This window comes from Rhinoderma darwinii (assembly GCF_050947455.1).
Source record: "Rhinoderma darwinii isolate aRhiDar2 chromosome 2 unlocalized genomic scaffold, aRhiDar2.hap1 SUPER_2_unloc_6, whole genome shotgun sequence".
Taxonomy (NCBI): domain Eukaryota; kingdom Metazoa; phylum Chordata; class Amphibia; order Anura; family Rhinodermatidae; genus Rhinoderma; species Rhinoderma darwinii.
The window spans coordinates 139,560-152,621 of NW_027461729.1; the positions used below are offsets into that span (position 1 = coordinate 139,560).

A 13,062-nucleotide genomic window follows, 5' to 3' on the forward strand; every position below is an offset into this window, starting at 1 on the left:
TTGGACAATGCCTTTGTACAGTCATGTGTGATAATGAGCTAATTTATTAAATGCAATTAATTAATACATTGCCACCTCTTGTTTTGTGTCGTCTGTGTTTCTGTGTTTCCGGCATTTCACATTGGAACAGCTCATTCACCTTCCTTGTCTTCTCTCCGCCCTCCCTCCTAGGTAGGTTAAAGAGCTGCACCTGAGCCAGCCACTGATTGATGCAGCACCATAGTCAAATAGTGGAGTGGAGTAGGGGAACAGCAAACAGCCATTAAAGCAGCCAGCCCGCCCGTCACAATGGACCTACCTGTGTACACTAGATGGATGTGATGGAATGTACTGTGGTCCCTACATTTCAAGAAGAAGTAAGAATTGCAGTTGCAACAAACCCTTGCTTGCCTACAAAGAGAGCAGCAATTTGGATTTGTTACTATGTTACCTGGAAGAATAACAAACTGTGCAAGGATGGAGGTTGTAGGAGCAAGGAGAACAAGTTGTCTGTAAAGTTGGTGGATGCCTATTTTCCATTTTGCAGTCCCTTGTCTCCCTCTTGTGGCCTCCTGGAGGCAACTAGCTGTGCAAAAAAAAGACAGCCTGGGGGCCGGCTGTTGCAGTGTTGCATTCTCAGGCAACACTGAGTGACTGACTGAGCCGCACCGTCTTATATAAAGTTCAGACGGAACTTTGCACGTGTCATAGTGGAGACCTCAGGAGCCAGAGCCAGCTTTCTGACATCATAATGGGGCCTCAGAGATAAAAGCCTGGGCCCAGGCAGTGTTGGTCAGTGCTGCTCAGCAGGCATCATTGGACTGGATTAAAGCTGATACAAGGTGTGAAAGGAGAAGGGGTGGCAGTGGGCATGCACTTACTGCTGCTGCTGCTGCTGCTGCCAGTGTTTGCACGGCAGGAGGGCATTTGGGCGTTGCCAGGAAGGCGTTTTTATGTCGATTCCTCCTCTTTCAGCACTGCATTGTGGTGCAAGCAAAAGAAGCAAATCCTGTCTTGCTTCCTCTCCGGCCTTTATTCACCTCTCGCGTGGCTGTGAGTGTGTGTGAGCCTGCAGGGCCCCATGGAATTGCCTAGGAGTAGGCTGAATCGCTGCAAGGGGTGAACAGCAGTATTGGGCAGGCTCGGTCAACGCGCGGCCCGTTCGGGTTATCGCTTCTCGGCCTTTTGGCTAATCTCAAGGGGTTAGTCACTAGGTCCGTCTGTGTGCTCGCCCTTGGCCTTGTGGCATCGCTGGTTTACCAGCTTAAGCCACCTGCTGCTTTAGGGGGTGAGCCAGGGGACAAAGAAGGCGACCAACCTTGCCCGGGGAGGTTATGGCGAATACGACTACCATGGCGGCTTCGGTGCGCTTCGCAGGCCCAGCTGATCAGAGGATAAAGAACACCTTCAAGTTCGAAAACACCTTCAAGTTCGAGTTCGGAGAGCAGGAGAAGGAGAAATTTTCGCTGAGGTTTTTCGTGAGGACAGTCCTGATTGACGTTCTGAAGGTGAAGAGGGAGAATATTCTTGCGCTTCAGGATGCCCCTGGACGCTACACCCTTACCTTGGAGAACGAGCAAGCCTGCCAAGAGCTATATGGAAGCATCCGGAAGAACTTGAGTCATGAAGATCTTAAAGGACTCCTCATTGTGGCCTTGTACTCAGAAGGTGAAACATCTCTTGTTGTTCATATGAGCAATCCGCATGTGCCCCTGGAGCACATAGCCCAATTTCTGCAGAGACATTTTGCTTCTGTCCGAGAACCTCGTAAAATCCTCAACGAAGAACAGCTGTGGACAGGGAAGTACAGAATTTCCGTCAAATTTAAAGAGGACAGTTCTGAACATGGCATTGAGGGATTCCATCATCCTCCCTCAACATTTAACATAGGCAACAACAGAGGTCGTTTGTTTTACCGGAATATGCCAAGGTACTGTCGCAAATGCATGGGGTTCGGACATGTCGCTGACATGTGCCCTGAAGAAATAGCGACCTGCAGGAAGTGCTTCCAAAAAGGGCACGCTACTGCCAGCTGCTCTAATCAGGTCACATGCAACATCTGCCTGGTGCCGGGGCACACCTTTAGAGACTGTCCCTTGAAGAAGATCAGCTCGTATGCTGAAGCAGTGAGGAGGCAGCCGGCTTCTGACAAACCTCCCTCAACAGCTGAGCAGAGGCCTAAAGCTGATCCTCCGTCGGAGGGAAAATTGCCTGTTGCTGGTGCTTCAACTGACTGGTCAGAGTGTCCTGTTGGTCCGGATGAAGCGGAGTCCATGGAAACTGCTGGATCTGGGGTGAAAGCGGTGAAAAAACCTTCCGCAGTGGCCCAGGATCCAAAATTGGATGAAGATGTTATGCATCTGGAAGTACAGAGGAAAAGGAAACCAGTTGATGATGACCCAGGTGTCTGTTTCAAAAGATCAGATTTTCCTCGCTACAGGCATAAGCCGGTGGAGCCAAATGCTGAACCGCCTCCGGCGAAACCGCCACCTTCTGATTCTGACCCAGCTAACATCGAGTTCTCGGATTCAGATGTCGCCACAACTCCCAGCCCACTAGTGGGATTTATGTCGGATTCTGAGAGTAGTTCGGCCTAAAAATATCCAAGGTTGATGACAAATAATATCCAAATCTCTTCACTGAATGTGAGGAGCTTGAAGGGCCCATCCAGAAGGGCTGCTTTATTTTCATACCTGTCTACAGTAAATTCGGACATTTTTTTTCTACAGGAATGTGGTATAGATCATGACCCCAACTATTCTGTCCTAAGACAAGATTGGTCTCTGGGCAGCTCCATCTGGTCTGGAGATAATGAGGTAAGATCTACAGGAGTAGGGATTTTGTTCAAATCTATGGACTTTAAAATCACTTCGTTCAGAGAAGTCATACCGGGAAGAGCTTTATTTGTCAACGTGAGCTATCATGGTGTAGACTTAAGACTTTTGAACATATATGCCTCGCCCATCAAAGAGGAAAGATCACAGTTATTAGAGACCATACAGTACTACTTGCCTGGTTCTTCTCCGCTGATAGTAAGTGGAGACTTCAATTGTATTATATCTGGAGAAAGTCGAGAGGGGAGCTCTGGAGAACCTAGAAGGGATAAGACAGAGAAACAATTAAAAGATCTGATGACAGACTTCAGGTTAAAAGATGTTTGGAGAGACATACATAGAGATGACCCCGGATACACCTGGGAAAATGCTAACGTCAAATCCAGAATTGACTTTCTCTTCACTTCAGGTCAAATTGCACCGCAGTCTGTGTCACTAAACGCAAATATTTTTTCAGACCATAAAATGATCCAAGCACAATTGCAGATATCCAAACTTGTCAAAGCTAGAGGAGTTTGGAGACTCAACGTCACATTGCTACAAAACCCTGAAATAAGAGCAGATTTTAAGATTATTTTCAACCAACTCAAAAATTTACAGAAAGATTTTTCTTCCATGTTAGAATGGTGGGAGCACAGCAAAGCCAAGATCAAAGCGTTTTTCATCCAAAAAAGCATCATCAGAGCCAGGGAAAAAACGAAATGGTTCAAAACGCTTAACACCAAGCTGCAGACATATTATAAACTCAGGAGTGCTGGTGTTGAAATGGAAGATTTAATCACCAACCTAAAGGAACAAATTGCAAAAGAAATCGAGAGTAAAGGTAAAGAAATAATATTCAACTCAAAAATTGAGATACTAGAAAAAAATGAAAAATGTTCTAGATTCTTCTTTAAAAAAACCGTCGAAGCTAAAGAAATGATTATAGAACTAGATGGCGAAACTTCATCTGACGGTATGCTATCCAAAGCTCAGACATTTTATCAAGACCTGTTTAACGAAAAGCCCATTGATGCTTCTTTTACTGAAGATGTTTTAAATTCACTTGATTGCACTTTATCAAAAACTGACCAAATGCTGCTATGTAGGGAAACTACTGTTGATGAACTCAATGCTGCTGTTAAAAGTTTTCTGTGTGGGAAAACCCCAGGAACCGATGGTTTACCGATCGAATTTTATAGGGAATTTTGGGACATTTTAAGTGCTGATTTTTATTGTGTCATCAAAGAAGCCTTTAAGTGTAGTCAGCTACCTGTATCCTGGAGAAGTGGCCTGGTATCCTTATTATATAAAAAAGGAGAAAGATCCAATTTAGAGAACTGGAGACCGATCACGCTTCTTAATGCAGACTACAAGATAATGTCCAAAATTTTACTAAATCGTTTTAAGGGGGTTTTAAGTCAAGTCATACAGCCGGAACAAGTATGTGCAGTTCCTGGAAGAAGTGTCTCAGAGTGTCTTAATACCATCAGAGATGCAATATGGTATCAGAAGGAAAGGAAACAAAACCTAGCCATACTTTCACTGGACTTTCAAAAGGCATTCGACCGAGTGTCGCATAAGTTCTTATGGTCAGTTTTAAAGAAGATGTGTTTTCCTGACGCTTTTATTCAACAAATTGCACTTTTATACAGGAATGCTTTTAGTAAAATTTTGGTTAATGGCTCTTTAACAAAAGAAGTCTATTTGCACTCAGGAGTCAAGCAAGGGTGCCCCTTGTCACCAATTTTATTTATTTGCTCAATTGAACCTCTTTTAGCTATGATGAGAAAGGAGAAAATAGTTAGAGGCGTTCCTATACCTGGCGGCCGAGGAAATGAAGTCAAGGTCATGGGTTATATGGACGATATTTCCATTCTCTGCACGTCACAGGTGGCTCTTCAGAGAGCAATTAGGACCACGGAATTCTTCTGCCATGCATCAGCATTTAAACTCAATCTGGACAAGTGCAGTTGCTTTACAATTGGGAATTGGCCTGGCCTCTCTGTACCTGACCTTAGAACCCAGTCTGACAAAATCAAAATATTAGGAGTGATTTTTGACGAGCAAAATAATGGTGCGCAAAGCTGGGAAATAGTCAAAGAAAAGCTACAAAAGAGAATTGACTTCTGGAAACTTAGGCAACTTACCTTGAGCGGAAAAGTTCTTATTATTAAAGCGTTGTTACTTCCTGTTATGTTATACCTAAATTGTGTTTTCCCTCCAAGTGATCTCACTGCAAAAAGAATACAAAGATTGTTATTCGAGTTTGTGTGGAGTTCCAAGTTTGAGAAACTGAGCAGACAAATCATGCACAAGACACTTAATGTAGGCGGTAAGGATGTGCCAAACATCAAATTGTTTTTATATTCTGCATTTTTTAGCCTCTGTTTTAAGAATGTGTCACTGTCAAATAATTGGTCCTACTTTTTAAGATACGCCGCCGGGCATATTTTTAGAAGGCGAAAATGGATAACAACATCACTTTCCAGTCCAGTGTTAATTGTCCCCCCCAAACAATATGTGATTGTGGAAAAAACAATAAGAATGTACCAATTAGAGTCTTATGGGGTAGAGACTTTGAAAAACTCTAGAAAGTTCAGGTTCGAAATAAAAAAGAAGGACACTATGACACAAATTTCTAATTATACCTTTGACAGATGTGCTATGATATGGGAAAAAGTGAATGCACCTTATCTTACCAATCAGCATAAAGACATCGCCTGGATGATAGTTCATGATTGTGTTCCATCTAGGAGCTTCCAGTACAGAAGGGGCTTGTGCAATACACAGACTTGCCCTAGGAGACAATGCTGCTACGATGAGTCAACTTTGCATATATTTTGGAACTGCCAATTTGCACAAACAGTATGGAAAGAATGCGGGGAGATTTTAAAATTTTTTACTGGTCTTAACCATTTGAATCACGAAGTTGTCTTGTATGGAATCCATCGAACCCTACCAAAAGAAAAAGAGAAAGTATTATGGTGTACTATGAACTGTATTAAAAATGCACTGTGGAAAACAAGGAACATTCTACTCTTCAAAAAAGACTTTATTAGTGAACGAGAATGTATTAAACTGGCATTAAGTGAACTTTATTTGTACTACCTGTTGGACAAAAAGCATCTCGGAAAGAAGAAAGCACTGAGCATGTGGCACTTTAAAATGTGGAAGATGTTATTCTAGACTTTATTCTTGAAATATTAGTTTTGACTGAATCATATTAATTTAAACGTAAAAATCTGTTCTTATCAGTTTAATATCTGATACGTCCCCTATCTGGGGACCATATATTAAATGGATTTTTAGAACAGGGAGATGGAAATAGAGCTTGCTCTGTCCACTCCACGCATTGACCTGGTATTGCAGTATTTCCAGGACCGGTGCACCCTTTCCTTATGTGTTTACTAAAATCAGATTCCAAAAGTGCTTTTTGTGTTTGCCATTGTTTTTGTCTTTCGGATGGGATCTCCCCTTTTAATCCCATTATTTCAACACCTGTTGGACAATGCATTTGTGCAGTCATGTGTGATAATGAGCTAATTTATTAAATGCAATTAATTAATACATTGCCACCTCTTGTTTTGTGTCGTCTGTGTTTCTGTGTTTCCGGCATTTCACATTGGAACAGCTCATTCACCTTCCTTGTCTTCTCTCCGCCCTCCCTCCTAGGTAGGTTAAAGAGCTGCACCTGAGCCAGCCACTGATTGATGCAGCACCATAGTCAAATAGTGGAGTGGAGTAGGGGAACAGCAAACAGCCATTAAAGCAGCCAGCCCGCCCGCCCGTCACAATGGACCTACCTGTGTACACTAGATGGATGTGATGGAATGTACTGTGGTCCCTACATTTCAAGAAGAAGTAAGAATTGCAGTTGCAACAAACCCTTGCTTGCCTACAAAGAGAGCAGCAATTTGGATTTGTTACTATGTTACCTGGAAGAATAACAAACTGTGCAAGGATGGAGGTTGTAGGAGCAAGGAGAACAAGTTGTCTGTAAAGTTGGTGGATGCCTATTTTCCATTTTGCAGTCCCTTGTCTCCCTCTTGTGGCCTCCTGGAGGCAACTAGCTGTGCAAAAAAAAGACAGCCTGGGGGCCGGCTGTTGCAGTGTTGCCCTCTCAGGCAACACTGAGTGACTGACTGAGCCGCACCGTCTTATATAAAGTTCAGACGGAACTTTGCACGTGTCATAGTGGAGACCTCAGGAGCCAGAGCCAGCTTTCTGACATCATAATGGGGCCTCAGAGATAAAAGCCTGGGCCCAGGCAGTGTTGGTCAGTGCTGCTCAGCAGGCAGCACTGGACTGGATTAAAGCTGATACAAGGTGTGAAAGGAGAAGGGGTGGCAGTGGGCATGCACTTGCTGCTGCTGCTGCTGCCAGTGTTTGCACGGCAGGAGGGCATTTGGGCGTTGCCAGGAAGGCGTTTTTATGTCGATTCCTCCTCTTTCAGCACTGCATTGTGGTGCAAGCAAAAGAAGCAAATCCTGTCTTGCTTCCTCTCCGGCCTTTATTCACCTCCCGCGTAGCTGTGAGTGTGTGTGAGCCTGCAGGGCCCCATGGAATTGCCTAGGAGTAGGCTGAATCGCTGCAAGGGGTGAACAGCAGTATTGGGCAGGCTCGGTCAACGCGCGGCCCGTTCGGGTTATCGCTTCTCGGCCTTTTGGCTAAGATCAAGTGTAGTATCTGTTCTTATCAGTTTAATATCTGATACGTCCCCTATCTGGGGACCATATATTAAATGGATTTTTAGAACAGGGAGATGGAAATAGAGCTTGCTCTGTCCACTCCACGCATTGACCTGGTATTGCAGTATTTCCAGGACCGGTGCACCCTTTCCTTATGTGTTTACTAAAATCAGATTCCAAAAGTGCTTTTTGTGTTTGCCATTGTTTTTGTCTTTCGGATGGGATCTCCCCTTTTAATCCCATTATTTCAACACCTGTTGGACAATGCATTTGTACAGTCATGTGTGATAATGAGCTAATTTATTAAATGCAATTAATTAATACATTGCCACCTCTTGTTTTGTGTCGTCTGTGTTTCTGTGTTTCCGGCATTTCACATTGGAACAGCTCATTCACCTTCCTTGTCTTCTCTCCGCCCTCCCTCCTAGGTAGGTTAAAGAGCTGCACCTGAGCCAGCCACTGATTGATGCAGCACCATAGTCAAATAGTGGAGTGAAGTAGGGGAACAGCAAACAGCCATTAAAGCAGCCAGCCCGCCCGCCCGCCCGTCACAATGGACCTACCTGTGTACACTAGATGGATGTGATGGAATGTACTGTGGTCCCTACATTTCAAGAAGAAGTAAGAATTGCAGTTGCAACAAACCCTTGCTTGCCTACAAAGAGAGCAGCAATTTGGATTTGTTACTATGTTACCTGGAAGAATAACAAACTGTGCAAGGATGGAGGTTGTAGGAGCAAGGAGAACAAGTTGTCTGTAAAGTTGGTGGATGCCTATTTTCCATTTTGCAGTCCCTTGTCTCCCTCTTGTGGCCTCCTGGAGGCAACTAGCTGTGCAAAAAAAAGACAGCCTGGGGGCCGGCTGTTGCAGTGTTGCCCTCTCAGGCAACACTGAGTGACTGACTGAGCCGCACCGTCTTATATAAAGTTCAGACGGAACTTTGCACGTGTCATAGTGGAGACCTCAGGAGCCAGAGCCAGCTTTCTGACATCATAATGGGGCCTCAGAGATAAAAGCCTGGGCCCAGGCAGTGTTGGTCAGTGCTGCTCAGCAGGCAGCACTGGACTGGATTAAAGCTGATACAAGGTGTGAAAGGAGAAGGGGTGGCAGTGGGCATGCACTTACTGCTGCTGCTGCTGCTGCTGCTGCCAGTGTTTGCACGGCAGGAGGGCATTTGGGCGTTGCCAGGAAGGCGTTTTTATGTCGATTCCTCCTCTTTCAGCACTGCATTGTGGTGCAAGCAAAAGAAGCAAATCCTGTCTTGCTTCCTCTCCGGCCTTTATTCACCTCCCGCTTAGTAGCTGTGAGTGTGTGTGAGCCTGCAGGGCCCCATGGAATTGCCTAGGAGTAGGCTGAATCGCTGCAAGGGGTGAACAGCAGTATTGGGCAGGCTCGGTCAATGCGCGGCCCGTTCGGGTTATCGCTTCTCGGCCTTCTGGCTGAGATCAAGTGTAGTTCTGATTACTTGTAGTCAGTGCTGCCTGGTCTTGGTTAGGAGGTGCTCAGGTACCCTCTCTCTCGGCCTCGGGGGATCGTCCAGGTTCGCCTGGACTTCACCCCCGTGCTGCTATTTGGGAGAGAGGCTTAGTCCTGAGCAACGGGTTGCGATCCATATACCCCCGTGTAGGTTTCGACCGAAAAGGGGAGTTGCGCCCAAAGTTGCGCCTACTAAGGAGTAGCGTAACGATCCCAAAAAACCTTACTCACCATGGACGAGGATCCATGTGAGATACCGGCTTATGCCCGGATTAAAAACACAATTCGTGTAGTGCTATCGGAGGAGAAGGCGACGACCTGCGGCTTAAAATTCGTGGTGGAGACCGTACTTGTTGGTATCTTCAACATCCAGAAGCGAGAAATTTTGGCGGTGCAGGATTACCCAAGAAGGAGGACATACGACGTTACTTTCATACAGAATGGAGTATTCCGAGATCTGCTGGCGGCTTATACGGTAAAAAATGACCCGAGACTGGACGGTGTTGATTTTTATGAGCACGTTATGGACATCACTAAAATGATAGTTATAAAGATGTACTGCCCTTTTGCCGACTTAAAAGAAGTGATGTCCTTTTTATTCCCTTATTTTAAAACTGTGAAATGTATTGGCAAAGTCATGAATGAGGTTGGTGTATGGACCTCAAAGTGGAGATTCAATGTAACATGTTATAAAGATGCCAATTTTACAGGAGGGATAATGTTGCCGCCAGCACGTTTTAAAATAGGTGATATGGCCGGAGACTTTTATTTTTCAGGGATGCCTCCATTCTGTAGGAAGTGCCAAAAGTACGGTCACACCAAGGAGTCTTGTGACAGCACCTGTAGGAACTGCGGCAGCTCTGAGCACGAGACCAAAACTTGCCCTCTGGGGAAAAGGTGCCGTTTTTGCAGCCGAGTTGGTCACCTCTATGCTACTTGTCCCCACAGATCTAAGGAGTTGGAACAACCTGAGGACCGGCCAAGGCGTCCCGAGCGGCCCGCAGGCCAGATTACCCCCGTACAAAGAGAGGAACCCCAAGGAGGTGAGCAAGACGAAATGGATACCTCCAGCAGACCCCCCCAAACAGGTGACCCTAAAGAGCAGAGGCGACAAAAACGCAGAGCCAGTGATCAGCGGACGAAAGAGCCCCCCCAGGAGACTGGGGCGCAGGATAGTTCGGATGAAGCTGATCCTACTGGCCTGCAAGAGATGCTGGGTCAGCCTGTACCTGAGGCAGAGGTCCCGGGCGGAGCGGCAGCGCTCACTAAGAGACGTAGGGCGTACTCGGAGGTGGCAGCGGGGGTGCCGATGGGAGTACCTGCCAGGTTGAAGGCAGGGAAACCAGTTGACGTGCCCCCGGAAGCGACAACTGAAGGTCCCCCCCCTTCCAGACAGTTGGGGGATATAGGGACAGCTGCCTCCGAGGTAAGCGTGGTCCCTGAGACGTCCAGAAGCGCGATTCCTGCCCCTATAGAAGGGGAGGACGCTGCCAAAGATTGCGGAATCTTACCCGTTGAGTCCGTCTGGGACCCATTTTCAAGAAGCGCCTTAGGTATGGGGGGTCAGCTGAGTGACGGGTCTTCCTCTCAAACCTCATCGATGCGTACATTTGACTCGAGGAAATATGATGATGAGAGCTCGAGTGGGGTGTCTGGCGACGCGGAGGACTGCTGAGGCCTCCTCGGGTAAGATAAAAATAGACTGTCTCTCTCCCTTTTCCTCATGGCTGAGTTATGTGGTCTTTCCCTTAATGTAAGAAGCGTGCACTCACAGACAAGAAGAGCTGCCCTTTTCAACTACCTTTCTGTTTTTACCGCCTCAGTGTTTTTCCTACAGGAATGCTGCATACCTCACCGCATGAATTATAAAAAATATGAGGAAGACTGGAGACTCGGACCTTCAGTGTGGTCCGGGTCCAATGAATCCAAAGCCGCAGGTGTCGCCATTTTATTCAAAGGGAACGTTTTAATTGATCGTTTTTATGAAATTTTACCAGGCAGAATTTTAATGGTCAAAGCTTTTATAAACGGTGTTAGATGGCAGTTTTTAAACTTTTATGGTTCTACAGACAAGAAGGAAAGAGCAAAAATGCTAGAAATTTTACCCCTTTTTATCAATGATTCAGAACCACTTATTTTAGCTGGTGATTTTAATTGTATTTTAAAGGGGGAACGCCGGTTCTCGAATTCAGTAAGTCGAAACTATGATAAAACCCCGTCTATTTTAAAAGATATTACAGTGGATTTTAAACTTACTGATGTTTTTAAAAAATGCAATAGGGATCTACCTGAAGAGGACGGCGTCACCTGGAGCAATGTAAACTGCAGCTCCAGGATTGATTTTATTTTTTGCTCTTATCAAATACTGCCTTTTAAATGTGATCTTAATTCTAACGTGTTTTCTGACCATAAACTTTTATATTTTAAAGTTAATTTGAACGATCAAAGGAGAACTCCGAAGAAAGCCTGGAAATTAAACGTATCCCTTTTAGAGGATCCGCAAATTTTATCCGATTTTATCACCTTTTATAAGGGCTGCAGACGGGTAAGACATCCCAATATGCTAATTGTTTCCTGGTGGGAGAAAATGAAAATAAAGATAAGAGATTTTTTTATTAAAGCTGGGATGAAGAAAGCCAAAGAAAAATTTGAATTTTATGCTAATTTAAATACCCGTCTGCAGACCCAATACAAGTTCAGAGAACAGGGTATGCAGGTGGAGAAAGAGATCACCGAAATTAAAAAAGAAATCTCCCAGTGCCTGGAGCAGAGGGGAAAGGAGATAATCTTTCGCTCTAAGGTAAAACATCTTGAAGAAAATGAGACCTGCTCCAGGTACTTCTTCAAGAAAATAAATGATAAGCATACCCTGTTAAATGAGATAGATGGGGAAACAAATACCCAAAACATTTTAAAAAAGGTGCACGGTTTTTATGCGGATCTTTTTAATACAAAACATGTTGATGTTGATTTTATGAACGACTCATTGAAGGAGGTGGATGCTGTTTTAGATCCTGCTTCCCAAGTGTTTTTATTACAGGATATTACGGAACAGGAGATTTTAGAAACTACAAAGAGTTTTAAAACAGGTAAAGTCCCTGGCCCTGACGGTATACCTATAGAATTCTATGTTATATTTTATGGTATTTTAAAAGAGGATCTCCACCCTCTTTTTACCCAAGTTTTTAGAACAAAAGCCCTCCCGGGGTCCTGGAAGAAAGGCGAGGTGTCCCTGCTTTACAAAAAGGGGGACAAAACAGACATTAAAAATTGGAGGCCTATCACTTTGCTAAACTCTGACTACAAAATAATGGCGAAGATATGTGCGAACAGATTAAAAGCAGTGATAGGCCAGATCATACACTCCAATCAGGTCTGTGGGATACCCGGGAGGAGTATATGGGATAATTTAAACCTTTTAAAAGATGTGATCAGTGACACGAAAGAGAGAGGAGGTAAAATGGCAATTTTATCTATAGATTTTGAGAAAGCCTTCGATAGAGTGTCACATTTTTATCTTTTTAAGGTTTTAGAAAAAATGGGTATACCGGAAGGTTTTTTACAGTCTCTGAAGGCCTTTTATGAAAATTGTACTAGTAAAATTTTAGTAAAGGGTTTTAAGACACAGGATGTCCTTTTAAATTCCGGAGTGAAGCAGGGGTGTCCCTTGTCCCCACTACTTTTTATTTGTGCGATCGAGCCTCTACTCTGCAGGTTAAGAAAGGATAAGCAGATAAGCGGAGTCCCCCTGCCGGGCGGGGGGGGACTAGAGGCTAAAGTGGTGGGGTACATGGACGATGTCGCGGTCCTTTGCAGGGACACCCTGTCATTACAGAAATCCTTTAAACAGATTTACCAATTCTGTTGCTCCTCCGGTTTTTTAGTAAATTTTAATAAAAGTAACATCTTAAATATCGGCAAAATGGTTTTAATGGACATTCCAGTCCCTGTGTCAGAGTCTGTACAAATTTTAGGAGTCTCCTTCAATGAGTCAAATAATGGTTTTACCAGTTGGGACTTGGTGGCACAAAAAGTTAATCAGAAAATTTGCATGTGGAACATGAGAAAGTTAACAATGGAGGGAAAGGTTTTAATTACAAAAA

General features: G+C 44.5%; 2 non-coding genes across 2 annotated transcripts; both read left to right on the forward strand.

The window, feature by feature from the left end:
* Positions 1–6,004: 6,004 nt before the first annotated feature.
* Positions 6,005–6,189, forward strand: LOC142681786 (U2 spliceosomal RNA). The gene has a single exon (XR_012853655.1). It is a non-coding gene; the product is annotated as a U2 spliceosomal RNA (small nuclear RNA).
* A 1,253-nt stretch (positions 6,190–7,442) lies between these two features.
* Positions 7,443–7,633, forward strand: LOC142681503 (U2 spliceosomal RNA). The gene has a single exon (XR_012853402.1). It is a non-coding gene; the product is annotated as a U2 spliceosomal RNA (small nuclear RNA).
* The last annotated feature ends 5,429 nt before the right edge of the window (positions 7,634–13,062 follow it).